Genomic DNA, 13,320 nt, shown 5'->3' with positions numbered 1-13,320 from the left:
TTCAGGCTGTTTTGGATAAAGCTTCGTTTTTGTTCAGCTGTGCCTAGAACAACTATTTTCCACTGCTGTCGTTTTTTGGCCAATTTGTTTCACCCTATGTCTACTATAGTGAACATTTAACCGGAAATGTACTGAAATCGAAGAATTTGGTTGGTTTGTGATTCAGCTTATATTTTTTCCTTGCCGCTTCTTTCAAAAAGGTGAGTGTCCATTTTGCCCCGGCAGCAGAAGATATTTCCAAACTTGATTTTTGATATAATAAAGAAGAAAATATAAACATGTTAAGCATGTAGATACAGCAAAACTACTTGCATGTGTTCTAGAAATATCAGGTTTTAATCGACCTGCAATAAATTAATCACTAAATCTTATTTTAGATGGTGTAAAAATTATAATTTACATGCACAAAAAACGGAGGACGCAACTTTTTCGTGTAAAATCAAGTATAATTTTAATTTCGAATGTTTCTTTCCTGAAACTACGTTTTAGACAAATTGACTATATTCTCCATTCATTAAAAGTTCAAAAAGGTTCGCATATTTCGAAATATTGAGGGTGTCCATTCTGCCCCGGGTGTCCATAATGCCCCGCCTACCCCTAGTCAACTCAAGCGTGAAATCTGTGCTGCTGTACGCCAGTGCAACCTGCTGTGTATCACTGCCCAAGTAACAATTTTGATTTTATCGAAGTTTTTTAGCGTTTCAAAAACCCTAAACATAAAACCATTGATGCCGACTTTAAAGTCATCTCGAGTTCTAATATGCCTTCATAAGCCCAAGTTCTGGCTAGTTGGCCCAGTCTTATTACGATCTACAGGATTTTCGTATGCAAACCGGCTTAGGATTTTGGGTTGCATCATAGTTTACGTATCCCCGATACAACCTTCTAAATAAAACCATCTTCTGACTTGTCAAACATTTGTTTTGTTTATTTCTCACTAATGTTCGATCTTTAGAATAAGTTATATATGCTGAAATGATTTGACCCCGGGAGAAGCTGCTCAGTCCCAGACGGGAACTGGCCTAAGCCCCAAGCAGCTGGTCTTCAGCCGACGGCCGCTTCCGGGGTGGGCACTCAAGGCCGTCTTCTGTCTCCCGGGTCCCAGGGCGTAGATAGTAGGGGGGTGTTTCGGATGTGGGAGTCCTAATGAGAAAATGTAAATTTGACTTACGGTGATTTATTCGGCGATGGGCGACGGGACACACTTGGCAACCGAGGACGTCCTGGCGGTCGGTGGCTGCAGACGGAGTGGGCGATAGGGTTGGTCAATTGCTGGCAGGTATCCTCAACCGTGACGGATGGTTCACCGCCAGAGATCCGAGACTCACCGGTGGCTTGGCGGTAGCCGGCGAACGTTGGTAGGAGCTTGGCGTTGAACGGGACTGCCAGCCGAGGGCGTGGTAGCCGCGGGTAGCCGGGGTGGGCGGTCGCTTGTCGGTCGAGATCCTCCACGTGACGATGGGTTCACCGCCAGGGGTTCGAAACTCGCCCGGCGGCCTTGTGGTAGCCGACGAACGTAGGTAGAGACTTGGTAGGGCAACGCCCACGTGGTTCCTTGGAAGGGCACTCGGATGGATGGCCAAACTAGGTGGCTTCGGTGATGGCTTTCGTGGTAGATCGGGGACTCGGCGTTTTGTGGCCCCTGCTGATACTTGTATATCCCAGTAGAAGCCGGAAAATTGGCCACTTAACGGTGCCTACAGGCCGGAGTGGGAAAATCTCCGAGGCACCCGTATCGGACTTCTTCGGGACCACGGCTGGGAAATGGTCCTCCTGTTCCGTTAAAATGTCCAGGGACCGAACAAACTCACGTGCCCAGAATCTTCTAACACCCGGTTTCACTTCCAATAGCGCGAACCAAAACTTCTAATTTTCCGTGATCTTGACTCATCGAAAGATATCCACTAACTGCCCCGGCTATCTCATCACTCTCATCCACGATCCCTCTGTGCCACTCATTATGACCGTCCCGAGTGTAGCGTTTTGGTGCATCCGTCGTATCATGGGAGTCATCTTCACGTTGCCACCCACTCATTTGTGTGTCTTGCCTGCGGTTGTTTGTCAGCCGCCCGCACCGTTTGAATCGATCGTTTTTTTTTAGCTGAACAATTTTCGGTCCCTACTGACCCACATCATGGCAAATCAAATCAAATGTTACCGTACGGTAACAATGCATGGTTTTTTTTTATGCAGCCATCAATTGGAAAGATGTCGATCCGGAATTTGGATTTGTTTTCCTATTTAATACGTGTTAGGAGACATGCCACGGGAAATTTGTGGTGAATGTGACGGTGATAATGGCAAAAAATAAGTGCGCCACACTAACTGTGCATTAATTGGAAGTTAAATGCATTTAATTTACTCGATGGAATTGGGTGCTCAAAATGGTTTTTCAACATAGCGGAGTTTCAAAGACATCATGTAATTTTTCTGAAAATAAGCATGACGGAAACGTGATGAATCGTTAAGTTTGACCTCGAGCTGTACGTAAAACCATTTATTTAGTAGTGATTTTTCTGTATTTACATAAATTATCCCGGCTAGGCGACATATTTTTCTGATAAAACTCTGTGTTCCTGATGATTCCTCCAATAGGACTAACCCTCCTGAAGTGGTCATATCTGAGCTCATGACAGAACTAGTGGTTTTATCACAGCATTTTTTTGGTTTATGTTACGGCCACGAAATCTTTTGTTGGTTTTATGCATTGCCTCACAGTTTTGTGTATTTGTTTACAAAAAAAAATCTCTCCGACAACAACCGCAAATGAAAGTTTTATTGAAATGGTATATAATAGGTGATAAAACCAATCCATGACTACTTGCTAGTCTTTAACTTAAGGTGTTTATAGCAGAAGTTATATGATAGTTTTATGGAATGCCAAAGGTGCAAAGTAAAAAACTACCACATAAAACTAATGTAGAACAACTAGCTTTTTCACATGGTCGTATAAAACCAGGATAAAACATTAATAAACCTTCAAGGCATGTTGATTGTTACTTGGGTGGAGAAAACTCAACGGCAACAGGTCTTCATCAATAGATGCCTGTGGGATATAATTCGTGCATAGAGCTTGCTGACGTTTATTCACCTCTCTCTTTCAAGCATGCAGGCGGGATAGGATTTGTTTTCATCGGGAAACCTTTCCTGGATGACAACGAATCCTATCCAGCCTGCATATTTGAAAGAGAAAGGTGAATAAACGTCAGCAAGCTCTATGGTGGCCTCACAATTGGATCTCCAACGTGGAGCTCTATCGTCGATGTCATCAAAAGCCGGTTTCCTGATATTTAAATTAAATAGAGTAAAAAACTAGACTTCGCTCACCCCCCCCCCCCCCCCCCCCCTTCTCTTTCAGATCTAATTTTCACCACTTCATACATAAAAAGAATTTGTATGGAGGGGGCAAAGACTACAGCAGTGACGAAAGTCTAGTGCTTTTACCCTAACGCAGCGGTTTTCAGATCGTGCACCGCGGTAGCAATGGCAAGTGCACCGCAGCATTTCAGAAAAGTCTTGCATATTCAAATTTAAATTTAAATTCATTACCTATTTCATGAAAAATAATTCGAATTAATTAGAACAACTGGACTATTGGAAGGTGCTTCAAGGGGTTGAGAATAAAATTTCCATTATTCCAGCCGACGAGTTAAACTCGGATCCAGCAAAAAACATCTCACATATTCGCAAAGAATCATGGAACAAATCTTCCAAAATCTTGGCCAAAACTCTCCTAAGAAATATTATTCTTTTTTCCAAGGTCTCGTAATGTATATTTACAAGCACCCTACAAGGGGCTGTTCATAAACCACGCAGACCAAAATTTGGGCATATGAGACCCCCCTCCTCCCTCCTCGTAGACTTTTGTCCATACAAAAAATTTGCAATTTGTATGGAGCGTAGACTTTTGCCAGACCCCCCCCCCCTCCCATCCCCCTAAAAAGTCTACGTGGTTTATGAACAGCCCCCAAGGCATCTCCAATGTATCTTCAATGAATGCGTTAAAAAATCTCAGAAGAAATCTTACTAATATTTCTGTGGCTTTGCTTAATACCAGAGAAGGAACTATCACTGTTCTCGAAATCAGTTAACCAAGAATTCTACTGATAACGTAGGGTATATGTACCATTCCTTGGCCTAATTTGCAAGCCGCCTTCACAATTTTGACCATAACTCATAAATTAATAGCACTAGACATAATATGTCGACCCTATTACACACTCTAGGCAATGCATGTTTCACCAATTGGAAGTAAACTAACGTAAATATTCAAGAATTTACTTAACTAAGTTGAAAAAATTCGATGCGATGGTATGCAACGTTGGTCTATGGTACAGAAATTGGCCTATTAGTGGATACAACGTTGGCCTACTGCTTTCTATGCACTAGAACCCTAATTATCTCATTTTTTCAATATTTCTGCTGAAGTATTATCTCTGTTTGTTCACCAATCTTACTTTTAAATTACATTTTCGGAGCCAAATTTTCAAAAAACTATAAATAAATCATTTTAACTAAAGTTCTTTCTTAATTTAGTAACGAAAACAACGCAACTCTATTATTGTGTTATATTTTTACAGTCACCGCACACAAAATATTTTTTCCTGTTCGTTCTTTCTGGTTCTCACGCAAAAAATGTTGTTGAAGTCTTTTTATCGCTGTTTTTGACGTCACTTCACTGATAGGCCAAGATTTGGGTACATAGTGAAAAAAATGTCCTCAATATTCGGCCCACATTCAATTTATAAAATAGTTATTATTCGTTGAAAACAAATACACAAGTTCAAAATAGCGTCCTTGACCGTCGCATCAAATGTTCAGTTATTGAAAAGTCAATTCGAAATGTTCCAGAATCATGCCATTTATGATCATGTGTATAGACTACCCACTAAGCCGAAGAATCATGGCGTCTACAAAAGCTAAACAAAGTGACATTTTCATTTAATTTTAATGTTCAAAAGTGCTAAACTTGAAACGAAATGTTACAGTTGTATGGCGCATAGCTTTTCCGATATCCAGTTATGCGTGTTTGTTTGAGTTTTTAGTTTACATTGAGATAGGCCGAACGAGGGGACTATGCCAACGAAGCATCCCGATACCCTATTTATGATTTTCATAGAAATCTCCTTCCGAATTGACAAGAGAGCCTGGAAGAAATTTATCAAAAATATTGTCAATATATGCCAAAGTTCTGAAAAAAAAAACAAATAAAATAAAATAATCCAAGTGTCTTGCTAGCAATTTATAAGAAATATGGTCAAAGTCTTGGAAAAACGTCTATCAAAAAACCACACTAGAAATAATACAGTAGTCTTCAAAGGACTTCCCCGAGGTTCTTGAAAATAAAATACCACTAATTCAGCTCAAGATTTCATTCAGCGTTTATAAAGATCTGGTCTGTAAGTTTTCAGAAACATTCTGAGCAAGAAATATTCCAAGTTGAATAACTATGTCACTTCACTATGCTCCGATAGGTGATGAAAAACGTAAGACAGTGCCATAATTCGTGAAAAAAAAATAATGGCGAGTGTATGCACCTTGAAAATGCTGTGAAAAATACGACTGCTATTTGACGAATTTATATATATATAGGGTGACAGTGGGTATTATCGGCAGGTTTGTTCTCTTCGTCATGGGAGGTTTTAGTCAGCCAAATTGCCTGAAACTTGGCCATATAATTCAGCTTAGTTGGGAAGGATTTGAGGCCAACTCTGAGTTCAATAGGTTTCAAAAAACCCCCAAAGACGAAGAGAACAAAACGGCCGAGAATAGGTAATTTCCCCTATATATATATATTTTTTTTTTTTACCAATAATGAACTTGTGCACCGTGGGGCGATTTATTTTCAAAAAGTGCACCGCGAGCCGAAATGTCTGAAAACCCCTGCCCTAACGTTTTCCTTGCAATGACACTTTGAGACAATGGGTTTCAATACTTTGTCACTCAAAGGTTTGTTACCAACAAACAAATAATGTTTATTTTACCAAGACAGTGTTATCCATCAAATAAAAATCCTAAGCATTGTTTTTCTGTTGCCTTGAAAATGGAATAAAATAGAAGTCCATTCTGTAACCATCTGGTACCATTTCAACATATTCGATTAGCTTTATAGCATTGGCCATCTGTATCCAGATGCCAAACCGTGCGCGGATCGAAAAAAATTGACAAACATCGACCATGCTCCGCCCGTTTGTGTCTTGAACCGACGAGCCGTTAATTTAATAATTGATATGAACTAATTAAAAACCATCAATAAAACAAACAGCACTAAGCATTAAGTTTCTCACACTCCCGCCAACACCAACGCACAAAGGTTCATTTTGTGCTCGGTCGGATTGGAATCCTCCTGCGACCCAGCTGACTGAGCGCTAACCAGATTAGTTGGTGCAGATGCGGCAACAGGCGCGGGCGGAACACGGAGGCAAATCCATAAAAAGATCGTTTTTCATTGCCATATTTGGAGCACTTTTTCCCCCCAACGAAAGCAAACAGAGAGCAGCAGCACAACCAAAGCGCACTGCAGAAGTCGTCGATAAGGGGATTGAGTTACTAACAGTTTTGAAACAACCAGTCTAGCCTCTGCGTTGATACATTTATGATTGACTGATGACGGGTCTAATTCAATTAAGAAAACTGTAACGCACAGATCGAGATTCGATCAGAAGGAGATTTTAATATGTTTTGTTCAGTTGTATCTTGAGCGTTTTTTGTTCTACAACCCAGCTGCGAAATCTATAACATAAAATACGAAAGTGCTATGCAGGGATAAAGACTACAACATAATTAATTTGTAGTAACACTTCCTATAAACGTAACAACAAATAAATGAAAAACAATCTAAACTTCGAAAATAGCTATAAGTCTAAAAAAGATTTGGTTCCATCCAGGATCGAACTGGAGACCTTCTGCGTGTAAAGCAGACGTGATAACCGCTACACTATGGAACCCGTTGGACGCTGGCCCGCTTACAGTAACATCGGAGCACTGGCAATTTTTCTACCTTATCTGCACAGGAATAATTGGGGTAGGGGGATTAGGGGCATAATGGACACCCTAAGCAAACGAGTATGTTAGGCCTGTTTAACAGACAAAAACTTAACATATTATCAGCTGGCTTACAACTTTAACTTGTTCCTACGTATTTCAATAATTTGCAGCAGGTAGAATGTCATTATTGTGAAGAAATAGTGGATTGTAAACCGTGTGTTTTTGGGGCTGGCAGGAAAGGTACGGGGCGAAGTGGACACCCATCGGGGCATAATGGACACCCCTGCATATTTTATGCTGTATCTTTGATAATATCGACCAGTTAAGTAATTTGCGAACGGAGATCAATACCACAGATATAATACTCCATCTTAGATGAGTTTACATATCATCAAAGTTAATTAAATAAATTTTAGGCTAAAATAATCGGATTGATCTTTCCAAACTCTCTAAAACGCCCAACAGTATGCAACGCGCGTACATCCATTCATAATTGCCAGTATTCATTTCGCCCCGAATCGACTACAACATTGAAATTGCTATTTTGAATAAGTTCTGATCAAAAATATAATACTTCATCCATTGCTAAATCTGCGTATACATGTAGCTAAGCTAACAATATAAGGAATATAAATGGTACTTTTGAAAAATAGAACAATGACTTGTTCGTTTACACTTATGCATTAAAAGTTTTACATAAAAGTCAACGGTTTCGGCAAAAACAGGGGTGTCCATTTCGCCCCGGGTGTCCATTATGCCCCTAATCCCCCTATACCAAGATTATTAGGTTTAATGTAGAGTGACTGGAAGGGAGAGTGGCGTCATGTTCCAATTTTGACAGGTTTCCTGCTCGTTTGGAACGGGAATTTGTATGGATTTGACAGCTGATCGCTGTTCCAATTTTGACATTGACTCCACTCTACCTTGCAGTCACTCTAGTTTAATGTTGGCCTAAGCAGAATTCTTCATTGCATGTTTGACATTTCTCAGGTCATTTTGACAGGCCACACTCATGCACGATAAAGACGGATAATATATTCTACTTTATTGATCTTGTTGCCGTCCTTTTCATGCTCATGTTACATCTGTCAAAATGACCTGTGAATTGTCAGTCATTTTGAGGTTAGTGTAGAGAATGAGATAAGCAGGAATGGAAATTATTTGAATAGTTGAAAAATTAGTAGGCGTAGATTTAACAGGGAAAACACATTTTAGTTTTGTGACAAATTTCAAAGGAGATAGATGGAAGAAATCTATATATATATAAATGAGTTTGAAGTTCCTTTGAGGCAACAAAACTCACGAACGGCTGAACCGATCAGGATTACTCTTGCATGGTTGGTTCCGTATTCATGGTGGCTGTGTTTATATGTAAAAAAGTTAGGAAAAATAACTAAAAATGTAAGAAAATAGACAAAATGCTGATTTTTGATGACCTGGGAAGAAAATCAACACGATCAAAATGAAACCAATCTAGAGTGCCATGTTGCATTGACCACTATGGTCCACTGCACGAATTTATTCTGGCCTGCTTACTCTCACACGAAATTTGACGTTTGAGAGGTGCCGACACCGCTCAAACGTCAAATTTCGTGTGAGAGTAAGCAGGCCAGAATAAATTCGTGCAGTGGACCATAACTTGGCAAGACAAAGTTTGCCGGGACAGCTAGTAGAAAAATAAAATTAGAAGCAGATTTTTTGAATGAAAGTTTGAAGATTGTTTGTCGAGCTGGCCATCAAAGGTTCCGGAATTCCCTTTTCCGTCGGGTCCGTGGTCGGGTCACGACATGGCGCAAACGCTCCCAGGATAATGAAGGAAGGATTTGTAGCGAATATGGACAAATGGACAACGATTTTTGCCGTAGATGCTCAGCGATGGAAATGGACCAGGACAACACTGTCAGGAAATCTGGAAAGAAGAGCAGCTCCATCTTTACGGACCTATACCTACAGATTTGATTTGCCACTGTTATTTACGAGTACACATACTTATTGAATGTTAGAAAGCCAATTCAGGACATATCCCGTCAGGATTTGTGTAGTATTTAACATATTCAGGTTAGTATGATTCGCGAAAGATATATTTTAAATTTGCCCCTGTTTCGTTGGCCTATTGTTGGATAATTGGCTGAGATAAAGAAATCCACGATGGGGACTTTCTTCGTTATAAAAGAACTTTGTGTTGTCATGGCTACAGCAAAGATGTTCCTGAAAACTCTGTAAAGGCAAAATTTGTAAAGGCAGTATGGACATTGGCGAATCTAGCTTTTTCTTTGCTTTGGCGTTCCTTCGCTCGGCGTTAAGTCAGACCGGACCGTTGTTTTTAAATTATTTCGAGAAAATGTTCTGCAAGCACTTGAAACTTAAAATCTCTGGCATTGTTTTTGAAAATACTATTATTCTTTTAGAAGCATTGATCGATTTGAATTAAGGAGACAAGGGGCGACCTCTGGGATTTTTCATCTGAAAGTGTAACTTATGCCATAGTAAATCCTATGAAAACTTTGAAACGCTTGCGCTAAATTATAGTTTCGTCGATTGCGCTGAAATTTTGCACAGTTCATATGGGACCTAAATGGAATTAAAAAGGTCGACTGGAGCGAGAATTTCATGTTTGTCCCATACTAATGTACAGGGGATACTCAAAATAACTGAGACAGGTAAAATTTTCAATTTCATAAAAAAATTCAACTAGCTGTAACTTTTCGAAAAGAGCATCAAATATTCTCAAAATTTTACTGAAAGTTCATCAACTAGTTGTGTATCAGTGGTCTAATTTTGAAAAAGATCGGGCTATTCTACACGAAGTTAAAAAGATTCTCGAAAAAGGTATAATAATCCGATAGCCAACTTTGAGTTGTCATATCTTCGGTTTCAATGAACCGAATGCAATGAAATTTTGACCATTTATGACTAATATAATAAACTTTGAAAAACATTTGACTTAACTTGAAATTAGTATTAAGAAAAAAAAGTTATAGCAATTTAATTTATTCTATGTTTTTTTTAGTAAATTTATCTTTTTTTTTATGTGCATCCCATAACTTTTTCAATTAAATGCCAGCCATTTGGTTGGTTTCCTTTGAAACATAAATATATTTAAGTCAATTAGAGGGAATTTAAATGAACTAGGTATGATTACTATGTCGAATTTTGAAACGGTGGTAAAATTTTGGATAAATTGGTGTTATAAAAGAAAAATAATCTAATTGTTATAATTTTCTTTCGTGTGAAGAATTTTAAATTTAGTCAAAAGTTTTTAATAGCTCTTTATATTAGTCATAAACGATCCAAATTTCATTGCATTCGGTTCATTGAATCCGGAGATATAACAGCTCAAAGTTGGCTATCGCATAACTATTCCTTTTTCTAGAAACTTTCTTATACTTCGTGCAGAAAAGCCCGATCTTTTTCAAAATTGGACCACTGATACACAACTAGTTGATGAACTTATAGTAAAAATTTGAGAATATATGAAGCTCTTTTCTAAAAGTTACAGCTAGTTGAACATTTTTTTGAAAAGTGAAAATTTACCTGTCCCAGTTATTTTGAGTATCCCCTGTACTTGTTGGAAGCACCACTTTTCAGCTCCAAGCCACCCTCGGCCATCAAGGCAAGCATTTCGCTCGATAGCCTCATCTATTGATTTGGCACCTGATTGAAAATCGCCCATATGGAAGTCTTCCTGCACTACGCCACTAGCGAGCTTGTGATTATGATCGGAGTCCAGAGCTAGTTGCTTCAATACCCGAGTAGCAAGGAATGACCACGGAGTAAATCCATAAGTGACTCGTAAACTTAGAGGGGTTCTGACTTGTTTGATCTCTTAAAGATCCGTTGAAGTGTGATGTCTTGATGAACACAAATCTATCGATACATTTTACCGACATCGGCAACCAATGCGGTAGGATGTTTTCAGAACCGAATCATAAAATCCGAACGAAAAGTTGGTTCCTTAAACTCCGAGTGGTACGGTAGGTGACACGTCCTTCTATCATCATTCAAGATAATGGCAAGACATTCAGTAATTTCACCTTAAGGAGCATTCATTGAGTATACGTTACGCTAAAATTGGGAATTTTCGACCCTCCTCCCCTTTGTACGGGGTTTTCCTATACCTAATACATTGCTCGTCACACTTTCGCAAAACCCCCTCCCCCCTAAGACCGTGACGTACTTAATGGATGGCTCCTTACTACCCACCTTCTGATTACCATACACCAGTGCAGTGTAACAATAGTGTAGTGTCATCTGGATAACTTGTCTTCAAACGATGCACCCCGCGTACGTTCGTTTTGACAGCAATAAATCACACATCAATCATTCGTTTTCCAGTGAGGTAGACTAGACCACGTACGTGTAACCTCACCTTAGAGCTGCCTTACACTTCTTGTTACATGCTTTTTGCGCCAATCTTCAACCCCATAAATAATACAATGTTGCTTGACGCTCTGGTATCTACTAACCAGATCCAAAGAAGATCACGCGGACGAGAAAAACGCCAGAAATTTCCATATAATAATGTTTATGAAGTGTGAAGGTTGACTCGCGCTTTCCATCCGTCACTTCAAAGCTGTCTGTCTGTCTACATGGGAAGCTTAGGAGTACCTGTGATATATTTTACAAACGGCATTTTTATCGCAATTTGTGATCATCGAACGTAGTAGCATCAATCAGGCAGATAGATGATTATCAAGTCTGTCCCCCTTGATAACAATCTTCTAAATCTATTGTCACTCACAACACTATAGTGAACTACCTCGGTTGCAGTAGCGAAAATTTCATAGTGGCGTAAAAACTGTTCAATTGTTGTACAACGCCCTCCAACGCATATGCTCATCACTGGATTCATAAATTTAAGCTTCAGTGTCTCCATCAGTGATATGTGAAGTGAACGATACGATACGAGAGATCATAAACCCTTGCTTGAATGCACTCGATGCTACATAAAAAAAAGATTTGGTTCCATCCAGGATCGAACTGGAGACCTTCTGCGTGTAAAGCAGACGTGATAACCGCTACACTATGGAACCCGTTGTATTCCTCGCTGGCCTAGTGAGAGTTTTGAGTATAGACAAGCCGACTAGGTATGTGTATCGCTTTCTTCTCGGTAAAGGAGATAACGGGGTAAAATGTACCTCTCTTGGTAAAACTCTATAGTTCAGCAGAAGTATTTTGTCGAGTTCTTTATTACACCGCAAAACTTAACACAATCCAACCTCCAAAACGTAGGTCAGTTCTTAGGTCACTTGACACAAGAACCACGAGCAAAATGGTTGGTGGTGGCAACAAAGTTGGTGAAGTAGAAGATATTTTTTGTCTTTATCTTGCTTGAGTAGGATCTGGCAAATGACCTGAGAATTATTGTCAAACTTTTAGAGGCTATAAGTTTCGTGGTGTACAAAAAAATAGTTTGCAAATGGCAATGAATGCTTTGAGTAGGTTGTGCGTCATAACAGTCCAGAGTTCATTCTGAACTTTTTCGCCTTAGTTAGTTTTTTGTGATTTTACATACCGTGATATTCACCCGAAATTGATCACTATTCACAGTTGTTGGAGTTCGAATTTTGAACAGTTTCTGATATGAGCAAATCCAATGCTTTAAAACAAATACGTCCATGGATTTAATCAATCAACGAGGTTGATACTTTTACTGTAAATCAGTTTAGTAGAATATAAAATATTTAAAATAAAAAATCAATACGTCTCTTCTGCATTCGGGTGAAATTGATCAGTCAGTGAATTAGCTTTGTAAGACCTAAACTTCTTTTCTAATTGAGTTTGAGTTCCTATGCAAAATTCTTTCGAGTTTACTAAATGTTTTGTTATATAAGTTCAAAGTTTTGATTAATCTTGATTAACCCCACTTGAACACTCGAAAGTTTGCAATGTGATTGGAAAATGTGTAGTTATCTGTGTGTACTTCCGAAAATTTAAGTTTGCCCATAAATACTATTGTTAATGCACATTTTTATGACAAAATCGGGTTTACCGATTTTTTAGAGCAAAAACATTGATTCCAATGTTACGTTTGCGATGTTACTATGGCAACGAAAGTTTGAAGGAGTCTTTCAAAATCGCGAAACAGATTGTTTGGTAAAATGTTAAATTTTCAACAGAAATATCTGATGAATTTTCTTTAAAATTATTATCATTCAATAACCTTTGGGTTAGATGATTAAAGCATTATTTTTGAGCAATAAAAATAAATCTCACAACAATCAATTTCACCCGAAATCACGGTAGCTGAATTTGCAAGTAATCTATTCCTACACGATGGAAAAAAATAATAAATCTAGGTCATTTTAACAGATAACGCATTAGAGCGAAAAA

At 38.9% G+C, this 13,320-nt stretch overlaps 2 non-coding genes across 2 annotated transcripts; both read right to left on the bottom strand.

Moving 5' to 3' along the window:
• Positions 1-6,874: 6,874 nt before the first annotated feature.
• On the bottom strand, positions 6,875-6,947 carry Trnav-uac (transfer RNA valine (anticodon UAC)). The gene has a single exon. It is a non-coding gene; the product is annotated as a tRNA-Val (tRNA).
• Positions 6,948-11,947: 5,000 nt separating this feature from the next.
• Trnav-uac (transfer RNA valine (anticodon UAC)) lies at positions 11,948-12,020 on the bottom strand. Its single transcript has one exon. It is a non-coding gene; the product is annotated as a tRNA-Val (tRNA).
• Positions 12,021-13,320: the final 1,300 nt, after the last annotated feature.

Source organism: Aedes albopictus, unplaced genomic scaffold, assembly GCF_035046485.1.
Source record: "Aedes albopictus strain Foshan unplaced genomic scaffold, AalbF5 HiC_scaffold_371, whole genome shotgun sequence".
In the NCBI taxonomy this organism is placed as follows: domain Eukaryota; kingdom Metazoa; phylum Arthropoda; class Insecta; order Diptera; family Culicidae; genus Aedes; species Aedes albopictus.
The sequence above is the reverse complement of the archived record's forward strand: the minus strand, read 5'-3'. Positions and strand labels throughout refer to the sequence as shown.